General features: G+C 49.6%; 1 protein-coding gene across 2 annotated transcripts in view; it reads left to right on the top strand.

The window, feature by feature from the left end:
• LOC140421791 (uncharacterized) overlaps positions 1-15,011 on the top strand; it is an 864,226-nt gene extending 849,215 nt beyond the window's left edge. For both annotated transcript variants that reach the window (XR_011947091.1, XR_011947074.1), the window contains one exon: positions 13,722-15,011. The gene's annotated coding sequence lies outside the window, so the exon portion shown is untranslated. The remainder of the gene's footprint in view (positions 1-13,721) is intronic.
• Positions 15,012-23,637: the final 8,626 nt, after the last annotated feature.

Here is a 23,637-nt window from a genome sequence, read left to right as displayed (position 1 = left end):
TAAAGTCCAACAGGTTTATTTCACTGCTCCTTCCTCAGGTCAATGAAGAGGTATGTTCTAGAATGTGTATATATATATATAGACAAAGTCAAAGATGCAAGACAAGGCTTTGAATGCAAGCATTTGCAGATAATTAAGTCTTTCCAGATCCAGAGACAGGGGTGCGAGCATTTGCAGGTAATTAAGCCTTTGGAGATCCAGAGACAGGTATATTCTAGTTTGCGGACTATTAGAACAAATGTACATTTCTATAAAACCTTGCACGGTCACTGGACCTTCTGAAGTCTTTTAAAGCCAATGGAGTACTTTTGAAACATGTTCACTGTTGTAATGTAAGAAGCTGTACGTATGCATGTGTAATCACATTTAGTTTAAAATTTTTTATTTTCATCGTGTATTCACTATCAATAGTAATAAGGTCAAGGAAGCCCTTTTATATCTCTAACACGTGGTTTCCTGCAGCCATTTCCCCTTCTGTACCTTTTCTATTTTAACTATGCATTGATTTCATATCAAAAAACAATAATTACATTTATGATTATTCAGTATTGAACATTGATTATCATTAGTGAATTGGTGTATTCGGTAATTATGTTGTAAAGACTAGATCTGTATTTAAAAAAATAACACGATCAACCAAAATGTTTCCAGAAACTGCAGAGCTATCAGAATTTGATTGAAAAAATAAATTACTTTGTAATTTTGAGAAGTTACTAGACATAATATTCTGCCAAGAATATGTGGGCTGGGCAGTGGAGTAATGGTATTGTTACTGTGCGAGTAATCCAGAGACCTAGGTTAAAGCTCTGGGGATCTGGGATCGAATCTGCCTATGACAGATATTCAAATTGAATAAAAGTCTCAAATTAAAAGTCTAATGGTGACACTGTCGATTGTTGTAAAAACCCTTCTGGTTCAATAGTGTCCTTCAAGAAATCTGCTCTCATGTGGCCTGGCCTACACGTGACTCCAGATCCACAGCAATGTTGTGGTTGATTTGTAAGTAACCTCTGAAATAGCCTCACAAGACACGCAGTTCAAGGGCAATTGGAATGAGCAGTAAATGCTGCCCAGCCAGTGATGCCCACCTCCCATGAATGAATAATTTTTAAGAAGGCTCAGTGAGGTACAGTGAAAAGTTGTTTTTTTTTAAATATAAATTCCGAGTACCCAATTATTTTTTTCCCAATTAAGGGACAATTTAACATGGCCAATCCACTTGACGTGCACAACTTTGGGTTATGGGGGTAAAACTCATGCAGACACGGGGAGAATGTGCAAACTCCACATGGACAGTGACCCAGGGCCGAGATTCCAACCCGAGTCCTCAGCGCCGTCACCTCAGTTCTAACCACTGCGCCACGTGCTGCCCTGAAAAGTATTGTTCTGCATGGAATCCAGACAGATTGTTCATACATGAAATAAATTTAGGACATATGATAAATAAACAATGTAAATACGTAGACACAGTCACTGGGTGAAGCATACCGAGTGTAGTACTACTCAGTGCTACCAGTGTATCTAGTATTAACCAAATGTATTCTTTACAATTTACTGTATTAATTAGCTATAAGTCTGTAACAGATGATTAAATAAGTAGTAATGTTCCGGTTGCGGCTATGCGGAGCTAAGCCGCACATTCGGCGGCTCCCGCTAAAACGGACTTTTGGGCTCTCCAGAGGAGCCCCAACGGAAATTTTTCGACGACTTCCAGTGTGGGAAGGTGAGCAAGGTCCACCCCCCATAGTATATGGATTGGACCAGGAGCGGAGCGGTCAAAAAAGCGTTTTTGGAGCAGCGAAACGTGCGAGGGAGAAAAAACAAGATGGCGGCGGGTGGAGATCAAGCGGCATGGGTGCAGGAGCAGCTGGAGTTTCTCAGGCGCTGCTTTGAGGAGCTGAAGAAAGAGGTGCTGGCGCCAATGCTGACGGCGAGCGAGGGGTTAGTGGAGACCCAGTAGGCCCAAGGGGCGGCGATCCGGGAGGTGCGGGAAAAAACCATGGAGAACAAGGATGAGATCTTGGGCCTGGCGGTGAAGATGGAGACACACGAGGCGCTGCACAAGAGGTGGGCGGAAAGATTCGAGGACCTGGAGAACAGGTCGAGGAGGAAGAATCTTCGTATTCTGGGTCTCCCTGAAGGAGTGGAGGGGCCCGATACCGGGGCATATGTGAGCACGATGCTCAACTCGCTGATGGGTGCGGGGGCCTTTCTGAGTCCCCTGGAGCTAGAAGGGGCTCATCGGGTCCTGGCGAGGAGACCCAAGGCCAACGAGCCGCCAAGGGCGGTAGTGGTGAGGTTTCACCGTTTCGTGGACAGAGAATGTGTCTTGAGATGGGCCAAGAAAGAGCGGAGCAGCAGGTGGGAGAATATGGAGATCCGAATCTATCAGGACTGGAGTGCAGAGGTGGCAAAGAGGAGAGCTGGTTTTAATCGGGCCAAGGCGGTGCTCCATTGGAATGGGGTGAGGTTCGGAATGCTGCAGCCAGCGCGATTGTAGGTCACATTTAAGGATCGACACCACTACTTCGAAACGCCAGAGGAGGCTTGGACCTTTATACAAACTGAAAAGTTGGACTCAAACTGAGGGTTTGTGGTTGTGTGGGGATGTCGGTTGTATACAGGGTTTTAACTATGCGTAGGGAATGTTCCACGAGTTGGGTGATGGATGGGGGAAGAGATCTGATGGGGAGACTGAGAGAATGCGGGCGCCGGTGCTGGAGGGAGGGGAGGCCCGGGGATGGGGGAATTGAGATAAGGCCGCAACAGGAGCGGCGGCAGAGGGGGCGGGGCTGGCTCAGGAAAGCGCGGGCTTTTTCCCACGCTAGGGAAGGATGGAGGGGTGGTGGAGGAGCGCACACTGATTGTTGGGGAGGGGGCATTCCCACACGGGGGTGGTCAATGGGATGGCGGGGGAGGCCGGGGTCAGCAGGAGTCAGCTGACTTACAGGAGTGTTATGGGGGGGAGCAAAAGAGCTAGATACAGATCTGGCGGGGGAGAGGGGGGGAAATAGGGTTGCTGCTGCATTGGCCGATGGGGAACTGGAAATAGAAGAGGTGGTCGGGGCGGGGGGCCCCCGTCTGGGGGACTGGAGAGTGCGGGAGGCCATGTGATGGGCCAGTTAAGAGGGCCCGAGTGTTCGCGCACTTAAAGGGACTGAAAGCAGACGTGGTCATGCTTCAGGAGACACATTTGAAGGTGGCAGACCAGGTCAGGTTAAGAAAGGGATGGGTAGGACAGGTATTCCATTTGGGGCTGGATGCAAAGAACAGAGGTGTGGCAATACTGGTGGGGAAGTGGGTATCGTTTGAGGCCAAGAATATTGTAGTGGACAATGGAGGTCGATACGTGATGGTGAGCGGTAGGTTGCAGGGGGTGTGGGTGGTATTGGTAAAAGTATACGCCCTGAACTGGGATGATGCTATATTTATGAAGCCCATGTTGGGGCGGATTCCGGATCTGGAGGCAGGAGGCTTGATAATGGGGGAGGATTTCAACACGGTGTTGGACCCAGCATTAGATCGCTCCAGATCTAGGACGGGGAAGAGGCCGGCTGCGGCCAAGGTGCTTAGGGGGTTTATGGACCAGATGGGGGGAGTAGATCTGTGGAGATTTGCTAGCCCCCTGGACAGGGAATTTTCTTTTTTCTCTCACGCACACAGAGCAAGTGGAGGGAACGGAGTACTCGGCCATAGCTATCTCAGACCACGCCCCACACTGGGTGGAGCTGGAGTTGCGAGAGGAGAGGGACCAGCGCCCGCTGTGGCGTCTGGATGTGGGATTACTGGCGGATGAGGAGGTGTGCGGGAGGGTGTGGGGTGCATTGAAAGGTATTTGGAGGCCAACGACAACGGGGAGGTGCAGGTGGGTGTAGTATGGGAGGCACTGAAGGCGGTGGTCAGGGGAGAGTTAATCTCCATCAGGGCTCACGGAGAAAGTCTCCAGACGGAATTCGACTTGTTGACCACAGGGAAGGCAGAGGCACAGTGAAGGAAAGCACAGAGGGGCGACGTAAGAGTATGGGGAGAAGGCGAGCTGGATGCTGGCACATCAGCTCCGCAAGAGGATGGCGGCGAGGGAGATAGGTGGAGTTAAGGATAGCAGGGGAACTACGGTGCGGAGTGCGATGAATGTAAATGAGGCATTTAAGGACTTTTATGAGGAGCTGTGCAGATCTCAGCCCCCAACGGGGGAAGAGGGGATGCGACGATTTCTAGATCAACTGAGGTTCCTGAGGGTGGAGGAGCAGGAGGTGGCTGGTTTGGGGGCGCAAATTGGGTTGGAGGAGCTGGTTAAAGGACTGAGGAGCATGCAGGCGGGGAAGGCCCCGGGGCCAGATGGGTTCCCGGTTGAGTTTTACAGGAAGTATGTGGACCTGTTAGCCCCGTTGCTAGTGAGGACTTTCAATGAGGCAGGGGGGGGCCCTGCCCCCGACAATGTCCGGGGCGCTGATATCTCTGATCCTGAATCGGGACAAGGACCCACTGCAATGTGGGTCGTATAGACCGATCTCGCTCCTCAATGTGGATGCTAAGTTGCTGGCAAAAGTGCTGGCTACGAGAATTGAGGACTGTGTCCCGGGGGTGATTCATGAGGACCAGACGGGATTTGTAAAGGGCAGGCAGCTAAACACCAATGTGCGGAGGCTCCTCAATGTGATTATGATGCCCTCGGTGGAGGGAGAGGCGGAGATAGTGGCAGCTATGGACGCGGAGAAAGCCTTTGACCAGGTGGAGTGGGAGTATCTCTGGGAAGTGTTGGGGAGGGGTTTATCAGGTGGGTTAAGCTCCTGTATAGCGCCCCGGTGGCGAGTGTGGCTACGAATCGACGGGAGGTCGGAGTATTTTCGGCTGTATCGAGGGACGAGATGGGGTGCCCCCTGTTCCCCCTGTTGTTTGCATTAGCAATCGAGCCTTTGACTATGGCATTAAGGGAGTCCAAGAAATGGAGGGGGGTGGTCCGAAGGGGAGAGGAGCATCGGGTGTCGCTGTATGCCGACGACCTGTTGCTGTATGTGGCAGATCCAGTGGAGGGGATGGTGGAGGTCATGCGGATCCTAAGGGAGTTTGGGGACTTCTCGGGCTATAAGCTCAATGTAGGGAAAAGTGAGCTCTTTGTGGTGCATCCAGGGGACCAGGGAAGAGGGTAGACGACCTACCGTTGAGGAGGGCGGAAAGGAGCTTTCGGTACTTGGGGATCCAGGTAGCTAGGAGCTGGGGGGCCCTGCTCAAACTTAATTTGACGCGGCTGGTGGAGCAGATGGAGGAGGACTTTAAAAGATGGGATGTGTTGCCACTCTCGCTAGCGGGCAGGTACAGTCGATTAAAATGATGGTCCTCTCGAGGTGTTCCAGTGCCTTCCCATTGTGATTACCAAGGCCTTTTTTTAACGGGTAGGTAGGAGCATCATGGGTTTTGTGTGGGCAAATAAGACCGAGAGGGTAAAGAAGAAGTTTCTGGAGCGTAGCAGGGACAGGGAGGGCTGGCGCTGCCGAATCTGTGCGGCTACTATTGGGCAGCCAACGTGGCGATGATCCGTAAGTGGGTAATAGAGGGTGAGGGGGCGGCGTGGAAGAGGTTGGAGATGGCGTGCTGCAGGGGCACGAGCCTGAGGGCACTGGTGACGGCACCGCTGCCGCTCTCGCCGAGTCCGGTGGTGGCGGCAACGCTAAAGATCTGGGGGCAGTGGAGACTACATAGGGGTGAGATGGGAGCTTCGGTGTGGTCCCCGATCCGGGAGAACCATCGGTTCGTCCCAGGACGGATGGACGGGGGGTTTCGGAGCTGGCATCGGGCAGGGATCAGAAGGATGGGGGACCTGTTTATAGACGGGACATTTGTGAGCCTAGGGGCGCTGGAGGAGAAGTTTGGGTTACCCCCGGGAAATGCGTTCAGGTGTATGCAAGTGAGGGCGTTTGTGAGGCGGCAGCAGGTGAGGGGATTCCCGTTGCTCCCGGCACAGGGGATTCAGGACAGGGTGATTTTGGGTGTAAGTTTCATGGTTTCGCCATGTACACGTCTATATTACTGGATTAAAAATGTATGTAATATACACTGCATCACTCGGTGAGGCGATGGCATAGTGGTAATATCACATGACTAGTAATCCAGACCCTGAGTAAATCTCTGGGAACTGGGGTACGAATCCTACTATGGCAGATGGTGACATTTCAATTAAATAAAAATCTGAAATTAGAAGTCTAATGGTGACCATAAAAACATTTTCAATTGTTGTAAAAATCTATCTGGTTCACTAATGCCTTTGAGAGAAGGAAATCTGCCCTCCTTACTCGGTCTGGCCTACATGTGACTTACATAGAAAATAGAAGCAGGAGTAGGGCATTCGAGCCTGCTCCGCCATTCATTATGATCATGGCTGATCATCAAGTTCAATACCCTGATCCAACCTTCCCCTCCCTCCCCATCTCATAGAATCCTGTGCAGAAGGTGGCCATTCAGCCTATCGAGTCTGCACCGACCCTCTGAAAGATTACCCTGCCGAGGTCCGTTCCGCTGCCCTTGTCCCTGTTAACCCACTGCACACTGAAGGGCAATTTACCATGGCCAGTCCACTTAACCTGTACATCTTTGGACTGTGGAAGGAAACCGGAGCACCCGGCGGAAACCCACGCAGACATGGGGAGAAGGTGCAAACTCCACACCGACAGCCACCCAAGGTAGAAATTGAACCTGAGTCCCTGGCACTGTGAGGCAGCAGCGGTAACCACTGCGCCACGCTAACAGTCGACTCTGGTGAGATTTGATCCCACAACCTTTGAGTCCCTTACTTGCCATTAAGTAGAAGTCCAACACACTATTCATTGCGCCATAGAGCCGTACATTTCTTTTAATCCCTTTAGCCCCAAGAGCTATATCGAACTCCTTCTTCAAATTGCACAATGTTTTGTCCTCAACGACTTTCTGTGGTAATGGATTCCACAGGCTCATCACTCTCTGGGTGAAAAAATTTCTCCTCACCTCAGTCTTAAAAGTTTTACCCCTTATCCTCAAGCTATGACCTCCTAGTTCTGGACTCCCCCACCATTGGGAACATTCTTTATGAATCTACTCTGTCCACTCCTGTTAGAATTTTATACATTTCTATGAGATCCCCTCATTAAAAAAAAAAGATAGAGAAGCAGAATTAGGCCATTCAGCCCATCGACTTTGCTCTGCCATTCGATCCTGGCTGATATGTTTCTCAGCCCCATTCTCTTGCCTTCTCCCCATAAAACCTGAGCCCCTTATTAATCATGTACCTATCTGTCTCTGTCTTAAAAACACTCTGACTGGCTTGGCATGGTGGCACGTGGCACAAGGGACCCAGGTTCAATTCCAGCTTTGGGTGATAGTTTCTCCCCGTGTCTGCATGGGTTTCCTCCGGATGCTCCACTTTCCACCCACAGTCCAAAGATTTGCAGGCTAGTTGATTGGCCATGCTAAATTGCCCCTCGGTGTCCGGGAATGTGCATGTTAGGTCGGGTTACGTGGACAGGGCGGGAGCGTGGGCCTGGGCAGGGTGCTGTTTCAGAGGGCCAGTGCATATTTGATGGGCCAAATGGCCTCTTTCTGTACTAGCAGGATTCTATGATTATATGACTTGGCCTCCACAGCCTTCTGCGGCAAAGAGTTCCACAGATTCACCACCCTCAGGCTGAAGAAATTCCTCCTCATCTCAGTTTTAAATGATCGTCCTTTCAGTCTGAGGCTGTGCCCTTGGGTTCTAATCTCGCCTACCAGCGGAAACATTTTCTCCACGTCCACTCTACCTGGGTATTCTGTAAGTTTCAATGAGATTCCCATTCATCCTTCTAAACTCCATCGAGTACAGACCCAGAGTCCTCAATCGCTCCTCATATGACAAATCTTTCATTCCAGGGATCATTCTTGTGATCCTCCTCCAGACACCCTCCAAGGCCAGTACATCCTTCCTTAGACACGGGGCCCAAAACTGCTCACAATACTCAAAATGTGGTCTGATGAGAGGCATGGCAGTACATCCCTGCACTTGTATTGTAGCTCTCTTAAAATGAATGCGAACATTGCATTTGCCTTTCTAACTGCCGACTTTCCGTTATTTGTTCTTGGGATGTGGGTGTCGCTGGCTGAGCCGGCATTTGCTGCCCATCCCTAATTGCCCTTGAACTGAGTGGCTTGCTGGGCCATTTCAGAGGGGGCAGTTTGGGAGGATGTGAGGCTGAAGTGATTAAATGACAAAGGGGATAATGGTGCAAGACAAAACTGGGTGATAATGAGAAGTAAATAAACTAATAGGACACGAGAAGAAATAAAAGACAGGTCCAGGTGAGGTATAAATGGCAACAGCAGAACCGTTACCAGCACCAACTGTCTAAAAATATCGGAGTGATGATTATAATCTGAAATTACTGAAATGAATGTTGTGTCTGGAAGGTCAGAAATTGCCTGATCAAGGATGAGGTTCTGTTCCTCAAGTTTCCTTTGAGCTTTATTGGAGCAATGCAGGAGGCCGAGGACAGAGTGGGAATGGGGCGGGGAATTAAAATATTAAATGATCGGAAGCTCAGGATTATGCTTGCAGACTGAATGGTGATGTTCACAGTCACCCAATCCAGATTTAATCTCCTCAGTGTCGGGGAGAGCAAATCGTGAGCAGTGAATACACAATACTGGATAGCAAGAAGTACAAGTAAATCACTGTCACCTGGAAAGTGTGTTTGGAATCCTGGAATATGGGAAGGATGGCGATGAACTGTTAGTTGGTTGTGTCTGCATGGAAATGACTGACCGTGATGTTCATGAAAACACAAGAAATGGAATCGGGGGAAGAGGCTCATCGAGCCTCTGCATTTCTTGCTGGCTGCAACCTGCCCGTTCAGGCTTCATTCCGATAAACTTTACTGTATCTTCCTCAGTCCTTCTAGGTCCATCTTGTGATATGGAGACATTAGCTCAAGAATCCTATGAATTAAACTTTAGTCTGGCCCAGTGCCACCGAGCTGAAATCCAGTCTTTCTCTGACATATTATTCTTAATGTCATCACTGACAGGTTAAGAGTGAAAAAGCCAACTGTTTAGCAGGAAGGGGTAGAGGCAAGTTTGTAGATACAAAATCACAGAATCTACAGTGCAGAAGGAGGCCATTCGGCATTGAGTCTGCACCGGCCTTAGCACCCTACCTAACCCCACACCTCCACCCTATCCCCACACTTCCACCCTATCCCCGTAACCCCACCTCCCTTACCTTTTTTGGATGCTAAGGGCAATTTAGCATAGCCAATCCACATATCCCTGCACATCTTTGGATTGTGGAAGGAAACTGGAGCACCCAATGGAAACCCACGCAGACACGGGGAGGATGTGCAGACTCCGCACAGTGACCCCAAGCCGGAATCGAACCTGGGACCCTGGCGTTGTGAAACCATTGTGCTAACCACTGTGCTACCGTGCTGCCCGATGTTCTACAGTGTCACAGACAGGCTCGTTGGATCTTATTCTGTCCCATCTTACATTCAGCTAATAGTAAAATGTCTAAAATACTGCAACATACAGGCATTTGAGGACAACGGTGAGTTTGCTGTTCAGATTAGTTCACGTCTCCATATTGTAAAATGGATCTAGAAGGACTGGAGAAGATGTAACAGATGTTCCAGATAGTAAAAGTTTCTACACATATATTTAAAAAAAAGAGTGGCTAAGGTAAATATTGGTCCTTTAGACGATGAGAAGGGAGATTTAATAATGGGAGATGAGGACATGGCTGAGGAACTGAATAGGTTTTTTGGGTCGGTCTTCACCGTGGAAGACACAAATAACATGCTAGTGACTGATAGAAATGAGGCTATGACAGGTGAGGACCTTGAGAGGATTGTTATCACCAAGGAGGTAGTGATGGGCAAGCTAATGGGGCTAAAGGTAGACAAGTCTCCTGGCCCTGATGGAATGCATCCCAGAGTGCGAAAAGAGATGGCTAGGGAAATTGTAAACGCGCTAGTGATAATTTACCAAAATTCACCAGACTGCGGGGTGGTCCTGGCGGATTGGAAATTAGCAAACGTGACACCACTGTTTAAAAAAGGAGGTAGGCAGAAAGCGGGTAATTATAGGTCAGTGAGCTTAACTTCGGTAGTAGGGAAGATGCTGGAATCTGTCATGAAAGAAGAAATAGCGAGGCATCTGGATGGAAATTGTCCCATTGGGCAGACACAGCATTAGTTCATGAAGGGTAGGTCGTGCCTAACTAATTTAGTGGAATTTTCTGAGGACATTACCAGTGCGGTAGATAACGGGGAGCCAATGGATGTTGTATATCTGGATTTCCAGAAAGCCTTTGACATGGTGCCACACAAAAGGTTGCTGCATAAGATAAAGATGCATGGCATTAAGGGTAAAGTAGTAGCATGGATAGAGGATTCGTTAATTAATAGAAAGCAAAGAGTGGGGATTAATGGGTGTTTCTCTGGTTGGCAATCAGTAGCTAGTGGTGTCCCTCAGGGATCAGTGTTGGGCCCACAATTGTTCACAATTTACATAGATGATTTGGAGTTGGGGACCAAGGGCAATGTGTCCAAGTTTGCAGACGACACTAAGATGAGTGGTAAAGCAAAAAGTGCAGAGGATACCAGAAGTCTGCAGAGGGATTTGGATAGGTTAAGTGAATGGGCTAGGGTCTGGCAGATGGAATACAATGTTGACAAATGTGAGGTTATCCATTTTGGTAGGAATAACAGCAAAAGGGATTATTATTTAAATGATAAAATATTAAAACATGCTGCTGTGCAGCGAGACCTGGGTGTGCTAGTGCATGAGTCGCAAAAAGTTGGTTTACAGGTGCAACAGGTGATTAAGAAGGCGAATGGAATTTTGTCCTTCATTGCTAGAGGGATGGAGTTTAAGACTAGGGAGGTTATGCTGCAATTGTATAAGGTGTTAGTGAGGCCACACCTGGAGTATTGTGTTCAGTTTTGGTCTCCTTACCTGAGAAAGGACGTACTGGCACTGGAGGGTGTGCAGAGGAGATTCACTAGGTTAATCCCAGAGTTGAAGGGGCTGGATTACGAGGAGAGGTTGAGTAGACTGGGACTGTACTCATTGGAATTTAGAAGGATGAGGGGGGATCTTATAGAAACATATAAGATTATGAAGGGAATAGATAGGACAGATGCGGGCAGGTTGTTTCCACTGGCGGGTGAAAGCAGAACTAAGGGGCATAGCTTCAAAATAAGGGGAAGTAGATTTAGGACTGAGTTTAGGAGGAACTTCTTCACCCAAAGGGTTATGAATCTATGGAATTCCTTGCCACGTGAAGCAGTTGAGGCTCCTTCATTAAATGTTTTTAAGATAAAGATAGATAGTTTTTTGAAGAATAAAGGGATTTAGGGTTTTGGATTCGGGCCGGAAAGTGGAGCTGAATCAACAAAAGATCAGCCATGATCTCATTGAATGGTGGAGCAGGCGCGAGGGACCAGATGGCCAACTCCTGCTCCTAGTTCTTATGCAGGAAAAGATATTTGAATTATGCCTGAACTGGCAGGTTACACCCAGCAACAAAGATTGGACAGGGTGTAAACCTTTTCTCTGGAAAAGGAAATGAAGGATGACCTGATCCTGTAAGATTATGAACAGGTTTGATATGATAGACAAGTGGAAGATGTTTCCACTGGATGAGAATAAATATGATTTAGTCATTAATTAATCTAATGTGCAGTTCAGGAGCAGTTCAGAGGGAGATCACTCGCACACTTCAATTTTCCCACTGGTTAACACTCCAACTTTAAAAGCCCAAACCATTTGATCCAATATCAACACATTGTTATTGGCAAGGGGCAGTTTAACTGTTCTGTCCAGGAAGACAAAAATCACTGTTCACCTGAGCCTGCTCAGACCCCAACACGTTAACATCTCACTGTCATAGAATCGTAGAATTTACAGTGCAGAAGAAGGCCATTTGGCCCATCGAGTCTGCACCGGTTCTTGGAAAGAGCACCCTATCCCACATCTCCACCCTGTCCCAATAACCCAGTAACCCCACCCAACACTAAGGGGAATTTTGAAAACTAAGGGTAATTTTTCATGGTCAATCCACCTAACCTGCACGTCTTTGGACTGTGGGAGGAAACCGGAGCACCCAGAGGAAGCCCACGCGCACACGGGGAGAACGTGCAGACTTCCCACAGCCAGTGACCCAAGCTGGGAATCGAACCTGGGACCCTGGAGCTGTGAAGCAATTGTGCTAACCACTGTGCTACCGTGCTGTCCTTGTTTGGCCTGTTGTCAATCACACCCAAGACAGAACTGTGGTGGAGGGCCTGTCCTATTTCGTTGCTGTATTAATTTATTTAATACATTTGTTCCCTTGGCACAATGGTACCAATCGTAATCGGTTGGCAAAGCATACTCTCTATCGGCAATGGCGGGGCTATTGCCCATCATGCGTTGCGGCTGGGAATGTGCTCTATCCTCATCACAGAACTTCCTCGCACATGCGCAGAGTCGGGCTGTGACTGGAGCATGCGGTTTTCGGGCTGTGACCAGCGCATGCGCAGTTCAGGTTGTCGCTGACAGTGCGAGGAGCGGGAAAGAAACAATCGAGCGACTTCCAGGATTGGAGCCGGTGGGTGGCCGGGGAGCAATAGAAGCTGCGGAGTGAGCTGGGAGGCTTCATAAATACCCCGTGGAGGCTTCAACTCCCGAGGAAAATGTTAACGGTCCCGTCTTAAACAGCACCGAACAGAGTGAGAGCTGAGCGGTGACAGGCCCGGGTTACCGACCACCATCTTTACAGAGGACAAGGTGCCGCAGGGCGCATGCACTGCGAGCCTGGACTGGATGCCAACTCTCCCGGATTGACTGACTGGAGTCTCCAAGATTTTATCTTGTTCATTTGTGGGAGTGTCTGGCTCGGCCAACATTTATTACCCATCCCTAATTTCCCTGGCTTGTACGATCAGTGAATGTAAACAAAGTTTGTTTGTCCACCTGATCGAAATCTGACAATCTTGTGGACCTGAATCAAATCTCCCCTCAACCTCATTTGCTGGAACCATTCTGGTGAATCTCCTCTGCACCTTCTCCAAGAACCTTCACATTCTTCCTGAAGAGTGGTGACCAGAGCTTTATAAAGATTCATGGAATAGAATTAGAACCATAGAATTCCCACAGAGCAGGAGGCCATTCGGACCATCGAGTCTGCACTGATTCTCTAAAAGGGCACCCTGCCTAGGCCCACACCCCTACCCTGTCCCTGTAACCCCATAGCCCCACCTAACCTGCACATCCCTGGACACTAAGGGGCAATTTATCAAGGCCAATCCACCTAACTTGCTCTTCTTTCAACTGTTGGAGGAAACCTGAGCACCGGGTGGAAACCCACGCAGACACTGGGAGAATGCAAACTCCACACACATCAAGGCCGGAATTGAACCCAAATCCCTGGCGCTGTGGGGCAGCAGTGCTAATCACTGTGCCACCAGAAGCATAGTTTCAGTCTCAATATTACTGTTTATGAAACTCAAGATCGAATTTGCTTTGCCATCTATTCTCTTTAATAAAAAATCTCTCTTCACCTCTTTCTCTCTCCTCCCGAAGAGGCCAGTTGGGTTTTTATGACATTCCAGCAGTTTTCATGGTCACCTTTTATAGTGCTGGCCCCACAAATGACCAGATTCATTCAGCTCAATTTCACAACCTGCCTTTGTGTTTTGTGGGTTCTCTCTCACTCCCTATTTTCTGTTTTAAATCAGTTTCACAGGGTGTTCGAAGGGGAGTCTCAAGTCCGGGAACTCAAACCAAGCATCACATCAGGATCTGACAGAGTCCTCAATTTATCATATCCTGAATATCAGCAGATTTGAAATATGGAAGGAAAAAGCATCGTTCACAGTGCGGAGAAACCGTACACGTGTTGTGTGTGTGGCGGAGGATTTACTCGATCATCAGGCCTCACGAGACACACATGCAGTCATACTGAGGAGAAACCGTGGAAATGTGCAGACTGTGGGAAAGTATTCACTTACCCATCCAGGCTGGAAACTCATCGGCACAGTCACACTGGGGAGAAACCATTCACCTGCTCCATGTGTGAGAAGGGATTTGCTGATTCATCGAACCTGCTGAGACACCAGCGAATTCACACTGGGGAGAGACCATTCACCTGCTCCATGTGTGGGAAAGGATTTGCTCATTCATCGAACCTGCTGAGACACCAGCGACTTCACACTGGGTAGAAACCATTCACCTGCTCCAAGTGTGGGAAGGGGTTCACTCAATCATCTGGTCTGTCCACACATCAGCGAGTTTACTCCAGGGAGAGACCATTTACCTGCTCTTGTGTGCGAAGGGATTTACTATTTCAGCCAACCTGCTGAGACACCAACAAGTTCACACTGATGAGAGACCGTTTCAATGTCCAGATCGCGGGAAGTGCTATAAAAGGTCAACGTGTTCACACTGACGAGAGACCGTTTAGGTGCTCTAACTGCGGCACGGGGTTCAGACACTCATCTCAGCTCACTGTACATCAGCGAATTCACACTGGGGAGAGGCCATTCGCCTGTTTCAAGTGTAGGAAGGAATTCACTCAGTTATTTGCCCTTCAGAACCATCAGCGAATTCACACTGGGGAAAGACCGTTCACCTGCTCTCAGTGTGGGAAGGGATTCACCACTTCATCCCACCTGCTGAGACACCAACGAGGCCACAAGGAACCACAGTGATTGGATTTTGCTGTTACTCACATTCAGGACTGAACCATGTCCATTTGTGTCTCTTTCTGCTTATAACAAACTCCAGCCCATTTACAGGGGCTAATATTCTGCGTAAAAGTCAAATAAATTAGATTTGTGTTAAATACGCAGTGTGCTGAAACTTTTTAATATCTGACACAAGTTAGTTCCTTTTGAAGTACTCTCGCTCTCCCCTGTCTCTTCCATCCTCACCTCCAACAAGACGTGTGAGGAGCTTGTGGAGCTTCTTTGTGACTGAGATTGTGTAAATCCGATCAGCTGCCTCTGCTGCTTCCCTCCCTTCCACGAACCCACTGGACCAAACTGTCTCTAAATTTCATCCTTTACCAAGCCCTGAACCCACATCTTTCTCTAGTTTCTCTCCCATCTCCCCTCATGCCCTCTCAGAGCTCATCTTGTCCATAAGACCCAGCTCCTGCTCCATCGACCCTATTCCCACTGAGCTACTGATCAGCCAACTACCCTGTGTCCACGGATATTGTCCACATTTCTCTCTCTTCAGGTACTGTCCCTCTGTCCTTCAAATCTGCCATCATCACCCCCTCCTCAATAAAACAAACCCTTGACCCTGCCATCCTTACAGATTACTGCCCCATCTTCAACCTCCCTCTCCTCTCCAAACTCTTTGAACATGTTGTCACCTCCCAAATCCTTGCCCGTCTTTCCAGAACTCCCATGTTTGAATCTTTCAAACAGGTCTCTGCCATGTCACAGTAAATGAAATATGTTCATACGACCAGAAGACAAGGGTGGCAGCACTGTCATTATCTTTTTTTTTTGATTATATTTTATTCAAGATTTTTTGGCCAAACATAACAGTACGTAGTGTTTCTTTTAAACAACAATAAAGCAATATAAATAACAGTGGCCAGTTTTAAACAAATAAATAAATAATATATGAACAGAAACAAAAACCAAACTAAATGGCAACAGCCTTGTCAAAAATAAATACTCTCCAAAGATACAATCCAACAGTCAAATATACATTACCTAAAACAAGTGCCTATACATATACAATAACAACCCTGAGAGTCTGTCCAATCCCCCCCCCCCCTCCCCCCTGGGTTGCTGCTGTTGTCTTCTTCTTTTCCATTCCCTCTATCTTTCTGTGAGGTAGTCGGCGAACGGTTGCCACCGCCTGGTGAACCCTTGAGCCGAACCCCTTAGTACGAACTTAATCCGTTCTAACTTTATAAACCCTGCCATGTCGTTTATCCAGGTCTCCACCCCCGGGGGCTTGGCTTCCTTCCACATTAACAATATCCTGCGCCGGGCTACTAGGGACGCAAAGACCAAAACATCAGCCTCTCTCTCCTCCTGCACTCCCGGCTCTTCTGCAACCCCAAATATAGCCAACCCCCAGCTTGGTTCGACCTGGACCCCCACCACCTTCGAAAGCACCTTTGCCACCCCCACCCAAAACCCCTGTAGTGCCGGGCATGACCAGAACATGTGGGTGTGATTCGCTGGGCTTCTCGAGCATCTCGCACACCTATCCTCTACCCCAAAAAATTTACTGAGCCGTGCTCCAGTCATATGCGCCCTGTGTAACACCTTAAATTGTATCAGGCTTAGCCTGGCACACGAGGACGATGAGTTTACCCTGCGTAGGGCATCAGCCCACAGCCCCTCCTCAATCTCCGCCCCCAGCTCTTCTTCCCATTTCCCTTTCAGCTCATCTACCATGATCTCCCCCTCGTCCCTCATTTCCCTATATATGCCCGACACCTTGCCATCCCCCACCCATGTCTCTGAGATCACTCTATCCTGCACCTCCTGCGTCGGGAGCTGCGGGAATTCCCTCACCTGTTGCCTCGCAAAAGCCCTCAGTTGCATATACTGAAATGCATTCCCTTGGGGCAACCCATATTTTTCCGTCAGCGCTCCCAGACTCTTAAATGTCCCATCTACGAACAGATCTCTCAATTGTGCTACCCATGCTCCAAATCTCCCATCCATTCTCCCCGGAACAAACCTATGGTTATTTCTTATCGGGGACCGCACCGAGGCTCCAGTCTTTCCCCCATGCCGTCTCCACTGCCCCCAAATTTTCAATGTAGCCACCACCACCGGGCTTGTGGTGTATTTCTTCGGTGAGAACAGCAACGGTGCCGTCACCATAGCTTGTAGGCTAGTCCCCCTGCAGGACACCCTCTCCAATCTCTTCCACGCCGCTCCCTCCTCTTCTCCCATCCACTTACACACCATTGAAACATTGGCGGCCCAGAGGTACTCACTTAGGCTCGGTAGTGCCAGCCCCCCCCCTGTCCCTACTACGCTGCAAAAATCCCCTCCTCACTCTCGGGGTCTTCCCGGCCCACACAAAACTCATAATACTCTTCCCGATTCTTTTGAAAAAAGCCTTCGTGACCACCACCGGGAGGCACTGAAATACAAAAAGGAATCTCGGGAGGACCACCATTTTAACCTCCTGCACCCTACCTGCCAGTGACGGGGACACCATGACCCATCTCTTAAAGTCCTCCTCCATCTGTTCCACCAACCGCGTTAAATTAAGCCTATGTAATGTACCCCAATTCTTGGCTATCTGGATCCCCAAGTACCGAAAGTCCCTTGTTACCTTCCTCAACGGTAAATCCTCTATTTCTCTGCTCTGCGCCCCTGGATGCACCACAAACAACTCACTTTTCCCCATGTTCAATTTATACCCTGAAAAATCCCCAAACTCCCCAAGTATCCGCATTATCTCTGGCATCCCCTCCACTGGGTCCGCCACATATAGCAACAAATCATCCGCATACAGAGATACCCGGTGTTCTTCTCCTCCCCTGAGTACTCCCCTCCACTTCCTGGAACCCCTCAATGCTATGGCCAGGGGCTCAATCACCAGTGCAAACAATAACGGGGATAGAGGACATCCTTGCCTCGTCCCTCTATGGAGCCGGAAATAATCAGACCCCCGTCCATTCGTGACCACGCTCGCCATCAGGGCCCTATACAGCAACTGTACCCATCTGACATACCCATCTCCAAAGCCAAATCTCCTCAGCACCTCCCACAAATAATCCCACTCCACTCTATCAAATGCTTTCTCGGCATCCATCGCCACCACCATCTCCGCTTCCCCCTCTGGTGGGGGCATCATCATTACCCCTAGCAGCCTCCGTATATTTGTATTCAGCTGTCTCCCCTTCACAAACCCAGTTTGGTCCTCATGAACCACCTCCGGGACACAATCCTCTATCCTTGTTGCCATTACCTTGGCCAGAATCTTAGTGTCCACATTCAGGAGGGAAATAGGCCTATAGGACCCGCATTGCAGCGGGTCTTTTTCCTTCTTCAGGAGGAGCGATATCGTTGCCTCTGACATAGTCGGGGGCAGCTGCCCCCTTTCCCTCGCCTCATTAAAGGTTCTCATCAGTAGCGGGGCCAACAAGTCCATATATTTCCTATAGAATTCAACTGGGAATCCGTCTGGTCCCGGGGCCTTCCCCGCCTGCATGCTCCCAATCCCTTTCACTACTTCCTCCGTCTCAATCTGTGCTCCCAGTCCCGCCCTCTCCTGCTCCTCCACCTTAGGAAATTCCAGCTGATCCAGAAAGCACATCATTTTCTCCTTCCCATCCGGGGGCTGAGCTTCATATAATCTTTCATAAAATGCCTTGAACACTCCATTCACTCTCTCCGCTCCCCGCTCCATCTCTCCCTCCTCATCTCTCACCCCCCCCTATCTCCCTCGCTGCTCCCTTTTTCCTCAGTTGGTGGGCCAGCAACCTGCTCGCCTTCTCCCCATATTCGTACTGTACACCCTGTGCCTTCCTCCATTGTGCCTCTGCATTACCCGTAGTCAACAAGTCAAATTCTACATGTAGCCTTTGCCTTTCCCTGTACAGTCCCTCCTCCGGTGCCTCCGCATATTGTCTGTCCACCCTCAGAAGTTCTTTCAACAACCGCTCCCTTTCCCTACCCTCCTGCTTTCCTTTATGTGCCCTAATAGATATCAGCTCCCCTCTAACCACTGCCTTCAGCGCCTCCCAGACCACTCCCACCTGAACCTCCCCATTATCATTGAGTTCCAAGTACCTTTCAATACACCCCCTCACCCTTAAACACACACCCTCATCTGCCAATAATCCCATGTCCATTTTCCAGGGTGGACGCTGTTCTTTTTCCTCCCCTATCTCCAGGTCCACCCAATGTGGAGCGTGATCCGAAATAGCTATAGCCGTGTACTCCGTCCCCGTCACCTTCGGGATCAGTGCCCTTCCCAAAACAAGAAAGTCTATCCGTGAATAAACTTTGTGGACATAGGAGAAAAACGAAAACTCCTTACTCCTAGCTCTGCTAAATCTCCAGGGGTCTACTCCTCCCATCTGCTCCATAAAGTCCTTAAGCACCCTAGCTGCAGCCGGCCTCCTTCCGGTCCTGGACCTCGATCTGTCCAGCCCTGGGTCCAGCACCGTATTAAAATCTCCACCCATTACCAACTTCCCCACCTCTAGGTCCGGGATACATCCTAACATACGCCTCATAAAGTTGGCACCATCCCAGTTCGGGGCATATACGTTCACTGAGACCACCACCTCCCCTTGCAGTTTGCCACTCACCATCACGTATCTGCCCCCACTATCCGCCACTATGGTCTTTGCCTCAAACATTACCCGCTTCCCCACTAGTATAGCCACCCCCCTGTTTTTTGCGTCTAGCCCCGAATGAAACACCTGCCCCACCCATCCTTTGCGTAGTCTGACCTGGTCTATCAGTTTCAGATGCGTCTCCTGCAGCATAACCACATCTGCCTTAAGTTTCTTTAGGTGTGCGAGTACCCGTGCCCTCTTTATCGGCCCGTTCAGCCCTCTCACATTCCACGTGATCAGCCGGGTTGGGGGGATCTTTACCCCCCCCCCTTTGTCGACTAGCCATCTCCTTTTTCAATCCAGCTCCTCACCCGGTTCCCACGTAGCCGTATCTCCCCCCAACGGCACCCTCCCGCCCCAACCACCCCACCCCATACCAGCTCCCCCTTCTCCCCAGCTGCAGCAACCCAGTTAACCCCCACCCCCCCGCTAGATCCCTCACTAGCGTAATTACTCCCTCCATGTTGCTCCCAGAAGTCAGCAAACTCTGGCCGACCTCGGCTTCCCCCCGTGACCTCGGCTCCCACTGTGTGAGGCCCCCTCCTTCCTGCTTCCCTGTTCCCGCCATGATTACCATAGCGCGGGAACAAAACCCGTGCTTCCCATTTGGCCCCGCCCCCAATGGCCGGCGCCCCCAGCTCATCATCCTCCCTCCCCCCCTCCCCCACGACATGGGGAAGAGAGAAAAGTTACAGGGTCGCAGGATTAACAACTTGGGAAATCATCTCTTCCCCCATTTCCCCCCCCCTTCACCCCACGTAATCACCCCACCACTTTGTCCCAAACGTTCTTTTTCTAGCCCGCTTATTCCAGTTTCTCCTCGACAATAAATGTCCACGCCTCTTCTGCCGTTTCAAAGTAGTGGTGTTTCCCTTGATGTGTGACCCACAGTCTTGCCGGCTGCAGCATTCCAAATTTAACCTTCCTTTTGTGCAGCACCACCTTGGCTCGATTAAAGCTTGCCCTCCTTCTCGCCACCTCCGCACTCCAATCTTGATATACGCGGATCACCGCGTTCTCCCACCTACTGCTCCGAGTTTTCTTTGCCCATCTGAGGACCATCTCTCTGTCCTTATATCGGAGAAATCTCACCACTATGGCTCGAGGAATTTCTCCAGCCCTCGGTCTTCGCGCCATAACTCGATAGGCTCCCTCCACCTCCAACGGGCCCGTTGGGGCCTCCGATCCCATTAACGAGTGCAGCATCATGCTCACATATGCCCCGACGTCCGCCCCTTCTGCACCTTCGGGAAGACCAAGAATCCTTAAATTCTTCCTCCTCGCATTATTCTCCAGCACCTCCAGCCTTTCCACACACCTTTTGTGTTGTGCCTCGTGCATCTCTGTCTTCACCACCAGGCCCTGTATGTCGTCCTCATTCTCAGCAGCCTTTGCCTTCACGACCCGAAGCTCCTGCTCCTGGGTCTTTTGCTCCTCCTTTAGCCCTTCAATCGCCTGTAATATCGGGGCCAACAGCTCCTTCTTCATCTCCTTTTTAAGTTCTTCCACGCAACGCCGCAGGAACTCTTGTTGGTCAGGGTCCCATATTAAACTGCCTCCTTCCGACGCCATCTTGCTTTGTGCCTGCCTTCCTGGCCGCTGCTCTCGAGGATCCACCGCAATCCGGCCACTTTCCTCTCCTTTTTCCATCCGTGTCCAGGGGGGATTCCCTTCTGGTTTACCGCACAGTGTTTTTAGCCGTTAAAATTGCCGTTGGGGCTCCTATTAAGAGCCCAAAAGTCCTTTCCACCGGGAGCTGCCGAAACGTGCGACTTAGCTGGTCATCGCCGCACCCGGAAGTCAGCACTGTCATTATCGGGAGACAACAATACCTGCTGGAGACAGACAGACAACTAAACAACACAAATCACAACACCAAGCTACCTAGACCCATATACCCGAGACAGGAAGGAGAATTGGAGACGGACTGGAAGAACTCAAAGACTCCAGACACATTAACCAAAAACAACAGGTAGAACTAAGGAAGTTCTACCTGCTCCCTAAAATACCCAAACACATGGACAGTACGAGGGAAGTAGCACCAGACAAACCCATCAGATCAGACTGAGAGAGAAAATCCGACAGAATCACAGAATTTACAGTGCAGAAGGAGGCCATTTGGGCCATCTCACCTGCACCGACCCTTGGAAAGAGCACCCTACTTCAGTCTATGCCTCCACCCTGTGCCCGTAACCCAACTAACCTATTTTTGGACACTAAGGGGCAATTTAGCATAGCCAATCCACCTAGCCTGCACATCTTTGGACGGTGGAGAAAACTGGAGCACCCAGAGGGAACACACAGACTGTGCAAACTCCACACAGTCACCTAAGGCTGGAATTGAACCCAGGTCAGGGGATCAGGGGTTATGGGGAGAAGACAGGAGAATGGGGATGAGAAAATATGAGCCATGATTGAATGGCGGAGCAGATTCAATGGGCCAAGTGGCCTAATTCTGCTACTATGTCTTATGGTCTCATAGGTCGCTGGCACTATGATGCAGCAGTGCTAACCACCGTGCCACATCTGTGGCGAGAGAAACAGAGTTAATGCTTGTTGTTGCTTGTTGTAACAGTTCTGTAGAACGGTCAGTGGAATCTTTAAAAGTCCATTGAAGTGAAAAGAAGTAGAAAGAAAGTGTTTTACTCAAGAGGTTTGACACAGGAAGAAGTTTTAATCTGTGTGAAGCTCAATACATTCACAGAGTTTGCAGTCTGATTGGCTGGAGGACCAGTGTCCATCCGGTCCTCCAAATCTTCCCATTGGTTAACACCACTCAGACAGGAAATGAGGTTTTGGAACCCGCTCCTACGTGGCCAATGGGAAGAACTCAAAATGATGCAGAGTCTCAGTCAATGAGGGAGATCGGGATCAGCCCCGCACCTCATTCACTCTGATTGGTTGGAGGATCAGCCACTCTTGCTAGGTCCTCCAATGCCACCCCCTCTTCCTATTGGCCCGCAGCTGCCGTCAATCGCACCCAGGGCATTGTGATGCGGAGCATGCGCAGTGTGGCTGCTGGACATGGATTTCGGCGCTTGTTTGTCCTGGAGAAGCGGAGTCAGCGTCAGGCGGTGTGGGAGGATTTGGAAACACTTTGTGGATCCGCAAACCCTTCACAATCATTGTCAGCGCCCTGTTTGCAGCTGCGGGGCTTCTCCCTCCCTCCCGGGAACAGGCCCAGGTTAACGGGCACCATCCTGCTTCAGACACTGGAGGATGGTTCACATCAGAGGATGGGGGAGGGGGGTAATAAATAAGAACTTACACTTTGCACTCAAATCAATGAGGACTCTGATCTCTGGCAAGGAAGGAAACCCTGGCAGGTGGGCGGGGAGGATTCACAAACACCCGCTGGAGGCCCCAAACCCCCAATAAGACCCATTGATTTTATTGTCAGTCTGCAGACAGGAACTGGCGAACTGACCCCAGGCAGAGGAGAGGGAGAAAACTGGGAGTGGAGGAAAGAGATGGTGAGATGGGTTTGGATTTCAGCCCAGGGAGTGTGTGTGGGACGGGGATTGACAGCTTTGGGGGAACAAGAGAGGAAAAAATGTTCCAGAGAAACTAGAATTGTCTGTTCAGAATTTATACCCTGGACTGACAATGATGACCTTTGTAAACTCTTTTTACAGGATATTGGAAGTGGAGGATTGGCCGACAGAAAACTCAAAACAAACTTCACATCGAGCTCTCACAGAAGCACTCAATCCATTACAACCTCAACATCATCAAAATTTGAACGTGGAAGGTAAAATGTTTGTCTGTTCTGTCTTTGGGAAAAGATTTCAAGCATCAGTGACTGGAAAAGCGGCGAGATGCACACAACACCCGGGTGTGAGTGTTCCTGTGAAATGACTGTGGAAAGAGCTTTAACCAGTTACGCAGTCTGAAAAAACATCACCATTCACAGTGGGGTGAAACCATACACGTGTTGTGTGTGTCTTCGAAGCTTCAACTATCTCCAACCTGGAGAGACACACGGACACAGGTACCATGGAGAAACCATGGAAATGTGAAGATTGTGGTAAAGGATTCAATTCTCCATCCTTGCTGGAAAACCACCAACGCATTCACACTGGAGAGAAACCATTTACTTGCACTGTGTGTGGAAAGGGATTTACTCAGTTATCCTGCTTCCAGTCACACCAACAAACCCACACCGAAGAGAGGCCGTTCAGCTGCACCTCCTGTGGAAAGAGGTTCAGGTCTTCATCCAACCTCACTGCTCACCAGCGAGTTCACACTGGGGAGAGACCATTCAGCTGCTCTGTATGTGGGAAGGGATTCACTCGGTCCTCCCATCTGCTGGAACA

The sequence above is a fragment of the Scyliorhinus torazame genome, chromosome 5 (genome assembly GCF_047496885.1).
Source record: "Scyliorhinus torazame isolate Kashiwa2021f chromosome 5, sScyTor2.1, whole genome shotgun sequence".
NCBI classification, from domain to species: Eukaryota; Metazoa; Chordata; class Chondrichthyes; order Carcharhiniformes; family Scyliorhinidae; genus Scyliorhinus; species Scyliorhinus torazame.
The sequence above is the reverse complement of the archived record's forward strand: the minus strand, read 5'-3'. Positions and strand labels throughout refer to the sequence as shown.